We start from the raw sequence: 16,631 nt of genomic DNA, 5'->3' as shown, positions 1-16,631 counted from the left end.
TAGAAATCTCTTGCATTCCTATACACTAACAACGAAAAATCAGAAAGGGAAATTAAGGAAACAATCACATTTACGATGGCAACAAAAAGAATAAAATACCTAGGAATAAACCTACCTACAGAGGCAAAAGACTACTCAGAAGACTATAAAACACTGATGAAAGAAATCAAAGAAGACACAAACAGATGGACAGATATACCATGCTCCTGGATTGGAAGAATCAATATTGTGAAAATGAGACTATACTGTCCAAAGCTATCTACAGGTTCAATGCAATCACTATTAAATTACCAATGGCATTTTCACAGAATTAGAACCAAAAATTTTACGATAGCCAAAGACCCTGAATAGCCAAAGCAATCTTGAGGAAAAAAAATGGAGCTGGAGGAATCAGTCTTCCAGACTTCAGACTATACTACAAAGCTACAGTAATCAAGACAGTATGGTACTGGCATAAAAACAGAAATATAGATCAATGGTACAGGATAGAAAGCCCAGAGATATACCCACGCAGCTATGGTCACTTAATCTACGACAAAGGAGGCAAGAATATACAGTGGAGAAGAGACAGCCTCTTCAATAAGTGGTGCTGGGAAAACTGGACAGCTACATATAAAAGAATGAAATTAGGACACTCCCTAACACCATACACAAAAATAAACTCAAAATGGATTAAAGACCTAAATGTAAGACCGGACACTATAAAACTCTTAGAGGAAAACATAGGAAAAACACTCTGACATAAATCACAGCCAGATCTTTTATGACCCACCTCCTAGAGTAATGAAAATAAAGACAAAAATAAACAAATGGGATCTAATTAAACTTAAAAGCTTTTGCACAGCAAAGGAAACCATAAACAAGACGGAAAGACAACCCAAAGAATAGAAGAAAATATTTGCAAACAAAACAATGGACAAAGGATTAATCTCCAAAATATACAAACAGCTCATGCAATGCAATATCAAAAAAACAAACAACCCAATCAAAAAATGGGCGGAACTCTTAAATAGACATTTCACCAGAGAAGACATACAGATGGCCAAGAAGCACATGAAAAGCTGCTCAACACCACTAATTATTAGAGAAATGCAAATCAAAACTACAATGAGGTATCACCTCACACAGGTCAGAATGGGCATCATCAAAAAATCTACAAACAGTAAATGCTGGAGAGGATGGGGACAAAAGGGAACCCTCTTGCACTGTTGGTGGGAATGTAAATTGATACAGCCACTGTGGAGAACAGTATGGAGGCTCCTTAAAAAACTAAAAGTAGAATTACCATATGATCCAGCAATCCCACTACTGGGTATATACCCTGAGAAAAGCATAATTCAAAAAGACATATGTACCCCAATGTTCACTGCAGCACCATTTACAATAGCTAGGATATGGAAACAACCTAAATATCCATTGACAGATGAATGAATAAAGATGTGGTACATATATACGATGGAATATTACTCAGCCATAAAAAGAAATGAAATTGGGTCATTTGTAGAGATATGGATGGACCTAGAGTCTGTCATACAGAGTGAAGTAAGCCAAAAAGAGAAAAACAAATATTGTATATTAACGCATATATGTGGAATACAGATAAATGGTACAGATGAACCTATTTGCAGGGCAGGAATAGAAACACAGATGTAGAGAATAGCCATGTGGACACAGAGGGGGAAGGGGAGGGTGGGATGAATTGGGAGAGTAGCTTTGACATATATATACTACCAGGTGTAGTATATAGACTACCACATCTAGTGATGACCTAGATGGGTAGGATGGGGGGCGGGGGGAGGTCAAAGAGGGAGGGGATATATGTATACATATAGCTGATTCACTTCACTGTACAACAGAAACTAAACACAACACTGTAAAGCAATTATACTCCAATTTTTTAAAAAAGAGAAAGAACAGTCATTAAATTTGGTCTTAACCTTTGGTTAAAATAAATTTTTAAATCTCTAATACTACTAATGGCTGTGCAATGCTCAGTTCTTCCACATGAGCTATACTTTGTAAAATGTATTTGCAGCAAATGGGCAGCACAGAGTCATAAGCCAAAGTTCATTTCAGTTCCTCCATAACATTAACCAGGGTTTCAATGGAATATGCTGCTTAGACTTAAGTTAGTAGCCTAATATTTTCAAATGACGAAAAGATGAATTAACTATTAGTTGATCCATACGAAGATGCCATTGCTAGAGGTCAAAAACAGTCAAATCTTGGCAATTTCATGCAGTTTAATCTAATAACAGCTTTTTAGACATTCAAACTATACTCTAGAAAAAACCAAATACACATAAAAAACTGTTTACATGATGTGAAAATACACGTAAAAATGTTTTCAAAAGAAACAACTAACGCAAAGGTATAAAGAGAAATAAAAATAGTGGGCTTTATGAGAAGGGGAAAAAATCAGGTAGTTCAACAGGTTATTGAAATCCTGGTAATGATCAATAAATTTATTTCTGCTTCACCTTTTATGAAGAGGCTGTACTTAGTAAATCACTAAGCTGCCTCAATAACACTACTGCTATCAAGTTTACTTGCAATGATTCCAACAAAGAAATTAATTTCTTCATGACAAGAAAAGGTTATCTGAAACGGGGAAAACATAGGAGGCGGAGCTTTCTGCTAATAAAACAGGTAACAGTCTAGGCACTGAATTCAGAGCTGTTTTATGCTCTGCAAGATCTGAATTCCTTGTAGCTCCACTACCATTACTTTAGATGCACACACACACACACACAAGTATATGAAGATACATAATTGCCTATTAACTTGTTTTTGCAAGGTTCCTAGTTTTAGCACTGAAAGTTCCATGATCTAGAAACCCAAGCCTAGGCAAACTGGGATGATTAGCTACCCTGATGTACAGCTACCAATCCATGCACATGTGTGTGCTTGTGTGCATACACCCCCCACACACCAATCTACATCCCAAACTCCAAAGAATGTTTCCTATAACTTATAAGAAATTTATTAACTCTTTGGAAGATAAGTGCTGTTATAAAATTATCCAAAAGTTATTACTTGTTTTATGACTATATCAATAAAATATGTAACTGGCAGTGATCAAATCTGAGAACATGGAAACTACCATTCATCACAAATCATCAGACCCACTCTTTCCCAAAAAGTTTCATGTGTTGACAAGCATTAGAATTGGTCACTTCTTACAATTACGCTCCATTTTGTAAATATGAGGACAAACTCTGGCACTCTATAGGTTCAAAACTCAGTTTCATGACTTATAAACAATGTAGCTTTAGGAGAAATTGCTTGACCTCATTAATTCTCTTTTTCCTACTATGTAAAATGGGAGCAATAATAGTACCTACATCATATGGTGTTCATGAGTACTAAATGATGCAATGTATATATAATATTAATTATATATAAGATGTTACCTAACATGTTATGGAAAACCCCGAATGAACTTTTTGGCCAATCCAATACTTAGTACAATATGAAGCATAAAATTAATTCTCAACAAATGTTACTTATTACTATAATTGTTATTAGTATATTGTACAGGTAAGAACTTGCAAGTGCTTTGAAAGTGGCAGTCACCCATTCCTGTCTTCTTTGGTGGACACATTTTCTATTTTAAATAATTTATTTCCTTTTATAATATTAAAATTTCCAGGATTATACTTTCTGACTGTAAAAACTAAGAATCTTGAATAGTTTTTAAAAAGAGTATCCTTATATGAGATTAATTACTTCTTTTTTTCCTTCCTGCCTTTCTTCCTTCCTTCCTTCCTTATTTATGTATTTATTTATGGCTGTGTTGGGTCTTTGTGGCTGCATGCGGGCTTTCTCTAGTTGTGGCGAGTGGGGGCTACTTTTTCTTGCCATGCACGGGCTTCTCATTGCAGTGGCCTCTCTTTCTGACTGTAAAAACTAAGACAATCTTGAATAGTTTAAAAGAAAGAGTGTCCTTATATGAGACTAATTACTTCTTTTTTCTTATTATTTATGTTTGTTTGTTCATTTATGGCTGTGTTGCATCTTTGTTGCTGTTTGTTTATTTATTTATGGCTGTGTTGGGTCTTCGTTGCTCTGAGCGGGCATTCTCTAGTTCTGGCGAGCGTAGGCTACTCTTCGTTGCTGTGTGCAGGCTTCTTATTGCGGTGCCCTCTCTTGTTGCGGAGCACGGGCTCTAGGCACGCAGGCTTCAGTAGTTGTGGAATGTGGGCTCAGTAGTTGTGGCACATGGGCTTAGCTGCTCCATGGCCTGTGAGATCTTCCCTGACCAGGGCTCAAACCCATATCCCCTGCACTGGCAGGCGGATTCTTAACCACTGTGCCACCAGGGAAGTCCTAATTACTACTTTATATGGAATTTCTTCCCATTATTGAATTTCAACATTGGATACAATAGTGCAAATAAAGAATACAAGAGCTCCTTGACCCCTAACTTTAATAAAATATAATATTTAATATGTGAAAATATAGGTGGTAAAATTCTATCTGTGGGCTTCCCTGGCGGCGCAGTGGTTGAGAGTCCGCCTGCCGATGCAGGGGACGCGGGTTCGTGCCCCGGTCTGGGAGGATCCCGCATGCCGCGGAGCGGCTGGGCCCGTGAGCCATGGCCGCTGAGCCTGTGCGTCTGGAGGCTGTGCTCCGCAACGGGAGAGGCCACAGCAGTGAGAGGCCCGCGTACCGCAAAAAAAAAAAAAAAAAAAAAAAAAAAATTCTATCTGTGCTAAAAAGAACAAGTATAAAAATTAAGTCAAAATAGAGTTAAATTAGATTTTAGAGTTCGAGGAAACCTTTAAAATCATCCAATCCAATCCCCTGATTTTATAAATAAGACCTAAAAAGCTGATTTGTCCAATGTCATATGGCCAGAATCAGAGATAATATAGGAATTCAAGTCTCCTGATACCTACTCCAATTATCTATTCAACATGCTTCTCTCCAAAATCATAAGGGAAAATCACAAGACAAATTCCAATTCCAAAATTTCTAACAAAAACCAGGAGATGTGTTGAAAAGTATAAAGGAAAAATAACTAGTAGTATGTAGTAGAAAATATACTTTGAAGTCTAACACAGCCAGCTCTGTCACTCCTTCCCTATGTGTCAATGGGCAAAGTACTGACTCTGAATTCAGGCTCCTCATTTGTAAAATGGGGGTAAAACCACCTAGAACAAATAAATAACATATGAAAAGGGTTAGAATACCACAATAGCTGGCAGTCACACAACCAACCTCTGAATCCCAACCTAGCAACTTACTTATTGTTTGACCAAGTTATATAACTTCTTTGAGCCATAGAAAGGACTTTAGCACAGAACATGGCACATAATAATGTCAAAAGGTTTTACTTTTATCAATACTACATATAGATCACAACTAACTGCTGAACAATCTTCGACAGGAAGACACTGGAACTCACCAAAAAAGATACCCCACATCCAAAGACAAAGGAGAAGCCACAATGAGGTGGTAGAAGGGGTGCAATCACAATAAAATCAAATCCCATAACTGCTGGGTGGGTGACTCACAAACTGGAGAACACATATAACCACAGAAGTCCACTCACTGGAGGGAAGGTTCTGAGCCCCACGTCAGGCTTCCCAACCTGGAGGCCCAGCAATGGTAGGAAGAATTCCTAGAGAATCAGACTTTGAAGTCTAGTAGGATTTAATTGCAGGACACCGACAGGACTGGGGGAAACAGACTACACTCTTGGAGGGCACACACAAAGTAGTGTGCACAATGCGAACCAGAGGAAGGAGCAGTGATTCAATAGGAGACTGAACCACACCTACCTGCTGCTGTTGGAGGGTCTCCTGCAGAGTCAGGGGGTGGCTGTGGGTCACCGTGAGGACAAGGACACTGGCGGCAGAAGTTCTGGGAAGTACTCCTTGGCGTGAGCCCTCCCAGAGTCTGCCATTAGCCCCACCAAAGAGCCCAGGTAGGCTCCAGTATTGGGTCGCCTCAAGCCAAACAACCAACAGGGAGGGAACCCAGCCCCACCCATCAGCCCCACCCATCAGCAGACAAGTGGATAAAGTTTTACTGAGCTCTGCCCACCAGAGCAACACCCAGCTGTACCCACCACCAGTCCCTCCCATCAGGAAACTTGCATAAGCCTCTTAGATAGCCTCATCCACCAGAGGGCGGACAGCAGAAGCAAGAAGAACTATACAATCCTGCAGCCTGTGGAGCAAAAACCACATTCACAGAAAGATAGACAAGATGAAAAGGCAGAGAGGGCTATGTACCAGATGAAGGAACAAGAACAAAAAACCCCAGAAAAACAACTAAATGAAGTGGAGATAGGCAACTTTCCAGAAAAAGAATTCAGAATAATGATAGTGAAGATGATCCAGGACATCGGAAAAAGAATGGAGGCAAAGATCGAGAAGATGCAAGAAATGTTTAACGAACACCTAGAAGAATTAAAGAACAAACAGAGATAAACAACACAATAACTGAAATGAAAAGTACACTAGAAGGAATCAATAGCAGAATAACTGAGGCAGAAGAACAGATAAGTGACCTGGAAGAAAGGATGGTGGAATTCACTGCCATGGAACAGAATAAAGGAAAAAGAATGAAAAGAAATGAAGACAGCCTAAGAGACCTCTGGGACAACATTAAACGCAACAACATTCGCATTATAGCAGTCCCAGAAGGAGAAGAGAGAGAGAAAGGACCAGAGAAAATATTTGAAGAGATTATAGTCAAAACTTCCCTAACATGGGAAAGGAAATAGGCACCCAAGTCCAGGAAGCACAGAGAGTCCCAGGCAGGATAAACCCAACGAGAAACACGCCAAGACACATACAAATCAAACTGACAAAAATTGAAGACAATGAAAAATTATTGAAAGCAGCAAGGGAAAAATGACAAATAACATACAAGGGAACTCCCATAAGGTTAACAGCTGATTTCTCAGCAGAAACTCTACAAGCCAGAAGGGAGTAGCATACATATTTAATGTGATGAAAGGGAAGAACCTACAACCAAGATTACTCTACCCAGCAAGGATCTCATTCAGATTAGATGGAGATATCAAAAGCTTTACAGACAAGCAAAAGCTAAGAGAATTCAGCACCACCAAACCAGTTCTACAAATGCTAAAGGAACTTCCCTAAGTGGGAAGCACAAGAGAAGAAAAGGACCTACAAAAACAAACCATTACAATAAAGAAAAGGGTAACAGGAACATACATATTGATAATTACCTTAAACGTGAATGGATTAAATGCTCCAACAAAAAGACATAGGCTCACTGAATGGATACAAAAACAAGACCCATATATATGCTGTCTACAAGAGACCCACTTCAGACCTAGGGGCACATACAGACTGAAAGTGAGGGGATAGAAAAAGATATTCCATGCAAATGGAAATCAAAAGAAAGCTGGAGTAGCATTACTAATATCAGATAACATAAAATTTAAAATAAAGAATGTTACAAGAGACAAGGAAGGACACTACATAATGATCAAGGAATCAAGCCAAGAAAATGTAACAATTATAAATATACATGCACCCAACACAGGAGCACCTCAATACATAAGACAACTGCTAACAGCTATACAAGAGGAAATCGACACTAACACAATAGTAGTGGGCACGTTAATACCTCACTTACACCAATGGACAGATCATACAAACAGAAAATTAATAAGAAAACGCAAGCTTTAAATGACACAATAGACCACATAGATTTAATTGATACTTATAGGACATTCCATCCAAAAACAGCAGATTACACTTTCTTCTCAAGTGCGCACGGAACATTCTCCAGGGTAGATCACATCTTGGGTCACAAATCAAGCCTCAGTAAATTTAAGAAAACTGATATCATATCAAGCATTTTTTCTGACCACAATGCTAAGAGATTAGAAATCAATTACAGGGAAAAAACTGTAAAAAACACAAATACATGGAGGCTACACAATACACTACTAAATAACCAAGAAATCACTGAAGAAATCAAAGAGAAAATCAAAAAATACCTAGAAACAGATGAGAATGAAAACATGACAACCCAAAACCTATGGGATACAACCAAGGCATTTCTAAGAGGGAAGTTTAAAGCAATACAATCCTACCTCAAGAAACAAGAAACATCTCAAATAAACAAGCTAACCTTACACCTAAAGCTATTAGAGAAAGAAGAACAAAACAACCCCAAAGTTAGCAGAAGGAAAGAAATCATAAAGATCACATCAGAAATAAATGAAAAAGAAATGAAGGAAACAATAGCTAAGATCAATAAAACTTAAAGGTGGTTCTTTGAAAAGATAAACAAAACTCTTAAACCATTAGCCAGATTGATCAAGAAAAATAAGAAGACTCAAAGCAATAGAATTAAAAATGAAAAAGGGTAACAATGGATACAGCAGAGACAAAGAATCATAAGAGATTACTACAAACAACTATATGCCAATAAAATGGACAACCTGGAAGAAATGGACAAATTCTTAGAAAAGCACAACCTCCTGAGACTGAACCAGGAAGAAATAGAAAATATAAACACACCAATCACAAGCACTGATATTGAAACTATGATTAAAAATCTTCCAACAAACAAAAGCCCAGGACCAGATGGACTCACAGGCGAATTCTATCAGACATTTAGAGAAGAGCTAACACCCATCCTTCTCAAACTCTTCCAAAAAATTGCAGAGGAAGGAACACTCCCAAACTCATTCTATGAGGCCACCATCACCCTGATACCAAAACCAGAAAAAGATACGACAAAAAGAGAAAATTACAGACCAATATCACTGATGAATATAGATGCAAAAATTTTCAACAGAATACTACCAAACAGAATCCAACAACACATGAAAAGGATCATACACCATGATGAAGCGGGATTTATCCCAGGGATGTAAGGATTCTTCAATATACGCAAATCAATGTGATATACCATATTAACAAATTGAAGAAGAAAAATCATATGATCATCTCAATAGATGCAGGAAACCCTTTTGACAAAATTCAACCCCCATTTATGATAAAAACTCTCCAGAAAGTGGGCATAGAGGGAACCTACCTCAACATAATAAAGGCCATATATGACAAACCCACAGCAAACTTCACTCTCAGTGGTGAAAAACTGAAAGCATTTCCTCTAAGATCAGGAACAAGACAAGGATGTCCACTCTCACCACTATTATTCAACATAGTTTTGGAAGCCCTAGCCATGGCAATTAGAGAAGAAAAAGAAATAAAAAGAATACAAATCGGAAAAGAAGAAGTAAAACTGTCACTGTTTGCAGATGACATGATACGATACATAGGGAATCCTAAAGATGCTACCAGAAAACTACTAGAGCTAATCAATGAATTTGGTAAAGTTGCAGGATACAAAATAATGCACAGAAATCTCTTGCATTCCTATACACTAATGATGAAATATCTGAAAGAGAAATTAAGGAAACACTCCCATTTACCACTGCAACATAAAGAATAAAATACCTAGGAATAAACCTACCTAAGGAGACAAAAGACCTGTATGCAGAAAACTATAAGACACTGATGAAAGAAATTAAAGATGATACAAACAGATGGAGAGATATATCATGCTCTTGGATTGGAAGAATCAATATTGTGAAAATGACTATACTACCCAAAGCAATCTACAGATTCAATGCAATCCTTATCAAATTACCAATGGCATTTTGTCACGAACTAGAACAAAAAATCTTAAAATTTGTATGGAGACACAAAAGACCCCAAACAGGCAAAGCATTCTTGAGGGAAAAAAACACAGCTGGAGGAATCAGGCTCCCTGACTTCAGACTATACTACAAAGCTACAGTAATGAAGACAATATGGTACTGGCGTAAAAACAGAAATATAGATCAGTGGAACAGGATAGAAAGCCCAGAGATAAACCCAACCACCTGTGGTCAACTAATCTATGACAAAGGAGGCAAGGATATACAATGGAGAAAAGACAGTCTCTTCAATAAGTGGTGCTTGGGAAACTGGACAGCTGCATGTAAAAGAATGAAATTAGAACACTCCCTAACACCATACACAAAAATAAACTCAAAATGGGTTAGAGACCTAAATGTAAGACCAGACACTATAAAACTCTTAGAGGAAAACATAGGAAGAACACTCTTTGACATATATCACAGCAAGATCTTTTTTGATCCAGTTCCTAGAGTAATGGAAATAAAACAAAACAAAACAAAAATGGGATCCAATGAAACGTAAAAGCTTTTGCAAAGCAGAGGAAACTACAAACAAGACAAAAAGACAAGCGTTAAAATGGGAGAAAATATTTTCAAATGAATCAACGGACAAAGGATTAATCTCCAAAATATATAAACAACTCATGCAGCTCAATATTAAAAAAACAAACAACCCAATGAAAAAATGGGCAGAAGACCTAAATAGACATTTCTCCAAAGAGAACATACAGATGGCCAGGAAGCACATGAAAAGCTGCTCAACATCACTAATTAGTAGAGAAATGCAAATCAAAACTACAATGAGGTCTCACCTCACACAGTTAGAATGGGCATCATCAGAAAATCTACAAACAATAAATGCTGGAGAGGGTGTGGAGAAAAGGGAACCCTCTTGCACTGCTGGTGGAAATGTAAATTAATACAGCCACTATGGAGAACAGTATGGAGGTTCTTTAAAAACTAAAAATAGAACTACCATATGACCCAGCAATCCCAATACTGGGCATATACCCTGAGAAAACTGTATTTCAAAAAGAGTCATGTACCACAAGGTTCACTGCAGCTCTATTTACAACAGCCAGGACGTGGAAGCAACCTAGTTGCCCATCGACAGACGAATGGATAAAGAAGATGTGGTACATATATACAATGGAATATTACTCAGCCATAAAAAGGAATGAAACTGGGTCATTTGTAGAGACATGGATGAATCTAGAGACTCTCACACAGAGTGAAGTAAGTCAGAAAGAGAAAAACAAATATCATACATCAACGCATATATGTGGAACCTAGAAAAATGGTACAGATGAACTGGTTGGCAGGGCAGAAATTGAGACACAGATGTACAGATCAAACGTATGGACAAAAAGTGGGGAAAGTGGTGGAGGGAGGTGGTGGTGGTGTGATGAACTGGGAGATTGGGATTGACATATATATACTAATATGTATAAAATGGATAACTAATAAGAACCTGCTGTATAATAAAATAAATTAAAATTCAAAAAAAGAAAGATAAAATAAATTCCAAAACTACTTATAAAACTTAATCACATGAGTATACAAACTCATAAAACACTTCCATCAATTTACCAAATTTCTAACCATTCAGCAAATAGAGCTAAGGGTGGAACAAAAATAGAAAGGGAGACTGTTCCTGCTTTTCATGCTAAACATTTACTTATTTTTCACTGTTAAAGAAAATATGACTTGAGTAAATTCTTAGAATTACACCAATATCGCAGATATGTTGATTGCAGCCTAAATGTCTACCTTTTGCAAACTATTTAAGGGCCTCATAGAGTCTAAAGAATGTTACCAATAATAATTATAGTCTTGCACCAAAAAATAAAACTCAACTTTACAGACAACACCAGATGCACTTCATAAACCTTTTCCCTAAAAGTAAAGTTTTAAAAGTATAAGACTCTGGGCTTCCCTGGTGGTACAGTGGTTAAGAATCTGCCTGCCAATGCAGGAGACACAGGTTCGAGCCCTGGTCTGGGAAGATCCCACATGCCGCGGAGCACCTAAGCCTGTCCGCCACAACTACTGAGCCTGCGCTCTAGACCCTTTGAGCCACAGCTACTGATGTCCACGTGCCTAGAGCCCGTGCTCTGCAACAAGAGAAGCCACCAAAATAAGAAGCCCACGTACCGCAACAAAGAGTAGCTCCCACTCGCTGCAACTAGAGAAAGCCTGCGCACAGCAACAAAGACCCAACTCAGCCAAAAATAAATAAATGAATAAATAAATTTATAAAAGAAACCAGGTAGTAGGAACATCAAAAGATTTTTTTTTTTTTAAAGTACAAGAATCTAACTCCTTTTAAAGGTGTGAGTTCGGGTGTGGGTATGTGGGTGTGTAGTGGGAGGAAAATGTTAAGAGAAGAAAGTTCATACGAATGGCTTTCCAAAATTTTATTATCAAACAGAAAATTGTTTCAGGCAAAGCAGAGAACCAGAGCATCTGAACCAACTCCATCACTGAAAGCAACTAAAAATGCAAGGTAATATACAAAAACATCTTAAAAGCATCCCAGTCGATAAAAATAGTAAGAAATTATTCATATAAAATCTAAAGAAAACTGGGAAATCAGAATTTAGTGCTAAATCTGCTTTTGCCCTAAGGATATTTGGTCAACCATTTTGACCAAAGTTAAAATGTACAGATCTGGTTTGGAATGAAGGATAGAAAACAAACACAAACACCATCTAAGAGTCTAACAAGAGGCTCTCCTCCCATGAAGCTGGGAAATCAAAGAGTTAGGCCCACAAAGTAATGGTAATCCAGGAGTCTGGGCTTAAGGGACTGTAACAAAATCTATCTTGGCAATGAGCAAAACAGAGGAAAACATAAAACACAAGTTGTAAACATAACCTAGCAGTCAAATAAATATACACACCAAATTCACATCACCCAAATGGGTCCAAATAAATAAATGAATATAAAGTTGTATGTGACTGGAAGGGTGGAGTCAAGATGGCAGAGTGGGAGGATACAGAGTTTGCATCTCCCCACAGCTAGGGCACCTACGGGACACTGGTGGAGGTCCTCCACGCCCGAGGATATGGGAGGAATCCCCGAGCTACCCAGTAGGACATAGCAGGGACTGAGGGGGGAGGAGAAGTGGAGGCCAGACAGGACCGGTGCCCCTGAGGGGTGGCTGGGAGAGGAGAGGGGTTCCCACATCTGGAGGGACCCTTGGTGGCTTAGAGGATCAGGGGGCAGTGCAGCTAGCATTTCCCCTGCCTAATCGGCCCCGGGAAGCCTGCTGGGCTCCCAGGCTGGGTCCTCCCCCTCCAATGCCCCCTACAGCTGCACTGGTCCTTGGGGCGTAGGAGGGAGGGGTGGGAAGAATAGGAGAGGTGGAGGTGGAGGGGACCTCTGGGATCAGAGGATCAGGGGAGGCACAGTGGGCATTTCCCCACCCCACCCCTGCACACTCAGGGCCCTGGAAAGCCTGCTGCAATCCCTTCCTTCACCCTCCAGGGCCCCCTACAGCCCCGTGGGTCCTAGGGGCATGGGTGGGGAGGGGGAAAGAATAGAAAAGGTGAGGGGGAGGGGCCCGCCGGGATCGGAGGATCAGGGGAGACTAGTTTCCCCTGCCTACTCGGGCCCAGGGAGCCTGCTGGGGTCCCAGACCTGGTGCTCCACCCTCCTGGGCCACAGGCACTCCTGGGCCTCTCCTGGGTGGGTCGCCTGGGTGAGGCACTGAGCCTAAGCCCTGCCCCCACCCCACGCCCCACCCCTGGGGCCTTTTCTGGCCCTGTGGATCCTAATCATAGGGCTGCCTCCTACCTAAATCCCACCCCTGCCTAAGCCCCATCCCCCACAGCCAAGGCCTTTTCTGTCTTTTTTTTTTTTTTTTTTTTGCTATTGTGATTCTATTTTACCTTTTAGTAAAAGGTTGTTGTTTCACTTATATTTTTATTTTTTCTAACATATCTATTAGTTTTCTAATCTTAGTTTTTACTTTTTTTTTTTTTTTTTTTTTTTTTTTTGCAGTACGCAGGCCTCTCACTGCTGCGGCCTCTCCCGTTGGGGAGCACAGGCTCCGGACACGCAGGCTCAGCGGCCATGGCTCACGGGCCCAGCCGCTCCGCGGCATGTGGGATCCTCCCGGACCGGGGCACGAACCCGTGTCCCCTGCATCGGCAGGCGGACTCTCAACCACTGCGCCACCAGGGAAGCCCCAGTTTTTACTCTTTATTATTGTTCTGCTCTTCTTTCCCCCTACGCAGCTTGTGGGATCTTGGTTCAAGAGCTGGTGTTCAGGCCTACGCTCCTGTGGTGGGAACTCTGAGTCAGAACCACTGGACTAACAGAGAACCTCAGACCCCAAGAAATATTCATCGGAGTGAGGTCTCCTGGAGGTCCTCGCCTTGGCACCAAGACGTGGCTCTACCCAACAGCCTACAAATTCCAGTGCTGGAAGACTCAGGCCAAACAGCCAGTAAGACAGGAACACAATCCCACCCATCAAAAAAAAAAAAAAGAAAATGAAATGACAAAAAAATATGTCACAGATGAAAAGGCAAGGTAAAAACCTGCAAGACCAAATAAATGAAGAGGAAATAGGCAATCTACCTGAAAAAGAATTCAGAGTAATGACAGTAAAGATGATCCAGAATCTTGGAAATAGAATTGCGGCATGGATTGAGAAAATACAAGGAGTATTTAACAAACATCTAGAAGAACTAAAGAACAAACAAACAGAGATGAACAACACAATAAATGAAATGAAAAATACAGTAGAAGGAATCAATAACAGAATAACTGAGGCAGAAGAACAAGTAGTGAGCTGGAGGACAGAATGGTGGAAATAACTGCTGCACAAGAGAACAGAAAAAAGAATGAAAAGAAATGAGGACAGTCTCAGAGACCTCTGGGACAACATTAAAGACACCAACAGTTAAATTATAGGGGTCCCAGAAGAAGAAGAGAAAGAGTCTGAGAAAATATTTAAAGAAATTATAGTCAAAAACTTCCCTAACATGGGAAAGGAAACAGCCACCTAAGTCCAGGAAGTGCAGAGTCCCATACAGGAGAAACACAAGGAGAAACACACCGAGACACATATTAATCAAACTAACAAAAATTCAATTCAAAGAAAAAATATTAAAAGCAGCAAGGGAAAAGCAACAAATAACATACAAGGAAATCCCCATAACGTTATCAGCTGATTTTTCAGCAGAAATTCTGCAAGCCAGAAGGGAGTGGCAGGATATACTTAAAGTGATGAAGGAGAAAAACCTACAACCAAGATTACTCTACCCAGCAAGGATCTCATCCAGATTCAATGGAAAAATCAAAAGCTTTACAGACTAGCAAAAGCTAAGAGAATTCAGCACCACCAAATCATATTTACAACAAATGCTAAAGGAATTTCTCTAGGTGGGAAACACAAGAGAAGAAAAAGACCCACAAAAACAAACCCAAAACAATTAAGAAAATGGTGATAGGAACATACATTTCAATAATAACCTTGAGGGCTTCCCTGGTGGCGCAGTGGTTGAGAGTCCGCCTGCCGGTGCAGGGGACACAGGTTTGTGCTCCGGTCCGGAGGATCTCACATGCCGCGGAGCGGCAGGGCCCGTGAGCCATGGCCGCTGAGCCTGCGCGTCCAGAGCCTGTGCTCCACAACGGGAGAAGCCACAACAGTGAGAGGCCCGTGTACAGCAAAAAAAAAAAAATTAATAATAATAATAATAACCTTGAATGTAAATGGATCAAATGCCCCAACCAAAAGACACAGACTGGCTGAATGGATACAAAAACAATACCCATATATATGCTGTCTACAACAGACCCACTTCAGACCTAGGGACACATACAGACTGAAAGTGAGGGGATGGAAAAAGATATTCCACACAAATGGAAATCAAAGGAAAGCTGGACTAGTAATACTCGTATCAGATAAAATACATTTTAAAATAAAGACAGTTACAAGAGATAAGGAACAACACTACCTAATGATCACAGGATCAATCCAAGAAGAAGATATAACAATTATAAATAATTATGCACCCAACATAGGAGTACCACAACATATAAGGCAAATGCTAACAATCATAAAAGGAGAAATCGACAGTAACACAATAATAGTAGGGAACTTTAACACCCCACTTACACCAATGGACAGATCATCCAAACAGAAAATAAGGAAACACAAGCTTTAAATGACACAATGGACCAGATAGACTTAACTGATATTTATAGGACATCCACCCGAAAATGGCAGAATACGCTTTATTCTCAAGTGCACAGAGAACATTCTTCAGGATAGATCACATCTTGGGTCACAAATCAAGCCTCAGTAAATTTAAGAAAATTGAAATCATATCAAGCATCCTTTCTAACCACAATGCTATGAGATTAGAAATAAATGAAAGGGAAAAAAACCTGTAAAAAACACAAATACATGGAGGCTAAATAGTGCACTACTAGGTAACCAAGAGATCACTGAAGAAACCAAAGAATAAACAAAAAAAAAAAATACACAGAAACAAATGACAATGAAAACACAATGACCCCAAACCTATGGGATGCAGAAAAAGCGGTTCTAAGAGGGAAGTTTATAGCAATTCATTCTCACCTCAAGAAATAAGAAAAATCTCAGGCTTCCCTGGTGGTGCAGTGGTTGAGAGTCCGCCTGCCAATTCAGGGGACGCGGGTTCGTGCCCCAGTTCGGGAGGGTCCCACGTGGGGCGGAGCAGCTGGGCCCATGGGCCACGGCCGTTGAGCCTGCGCGTCCGGAGCCTGTGCTCCACAGCGAGAGAGGCCACAGCAGTGAGAGGCCCACGTACCGCAAAAAAAAAGAAATAAGAAAAATCTCAAATGAACAATCTAAGCTTACACCTAAAGCAACTAGAGAAAGAAGAACAAAGAAAACCCAAAGTCAGTAGAAGGAAAGAAATCATAAAGATCAGAGCAGAAGTAAATGAAGGAA

Source organism: Hyperoodon ampullatus (assembly GCF_949752795.1).
Source record: "Hyperoodon ampullatus genome assembly, chromosome: 18".
Classification (NCBI taxonomy): Eukaryota; Metazoa; Chordata; class Mammalia; order Artiodactyla; family Ziphiidae; genus Hyperoodon; species Hyperoodon ampullatus.
This window is presented reverse-complemented; position numbering follows the sequence as displayed.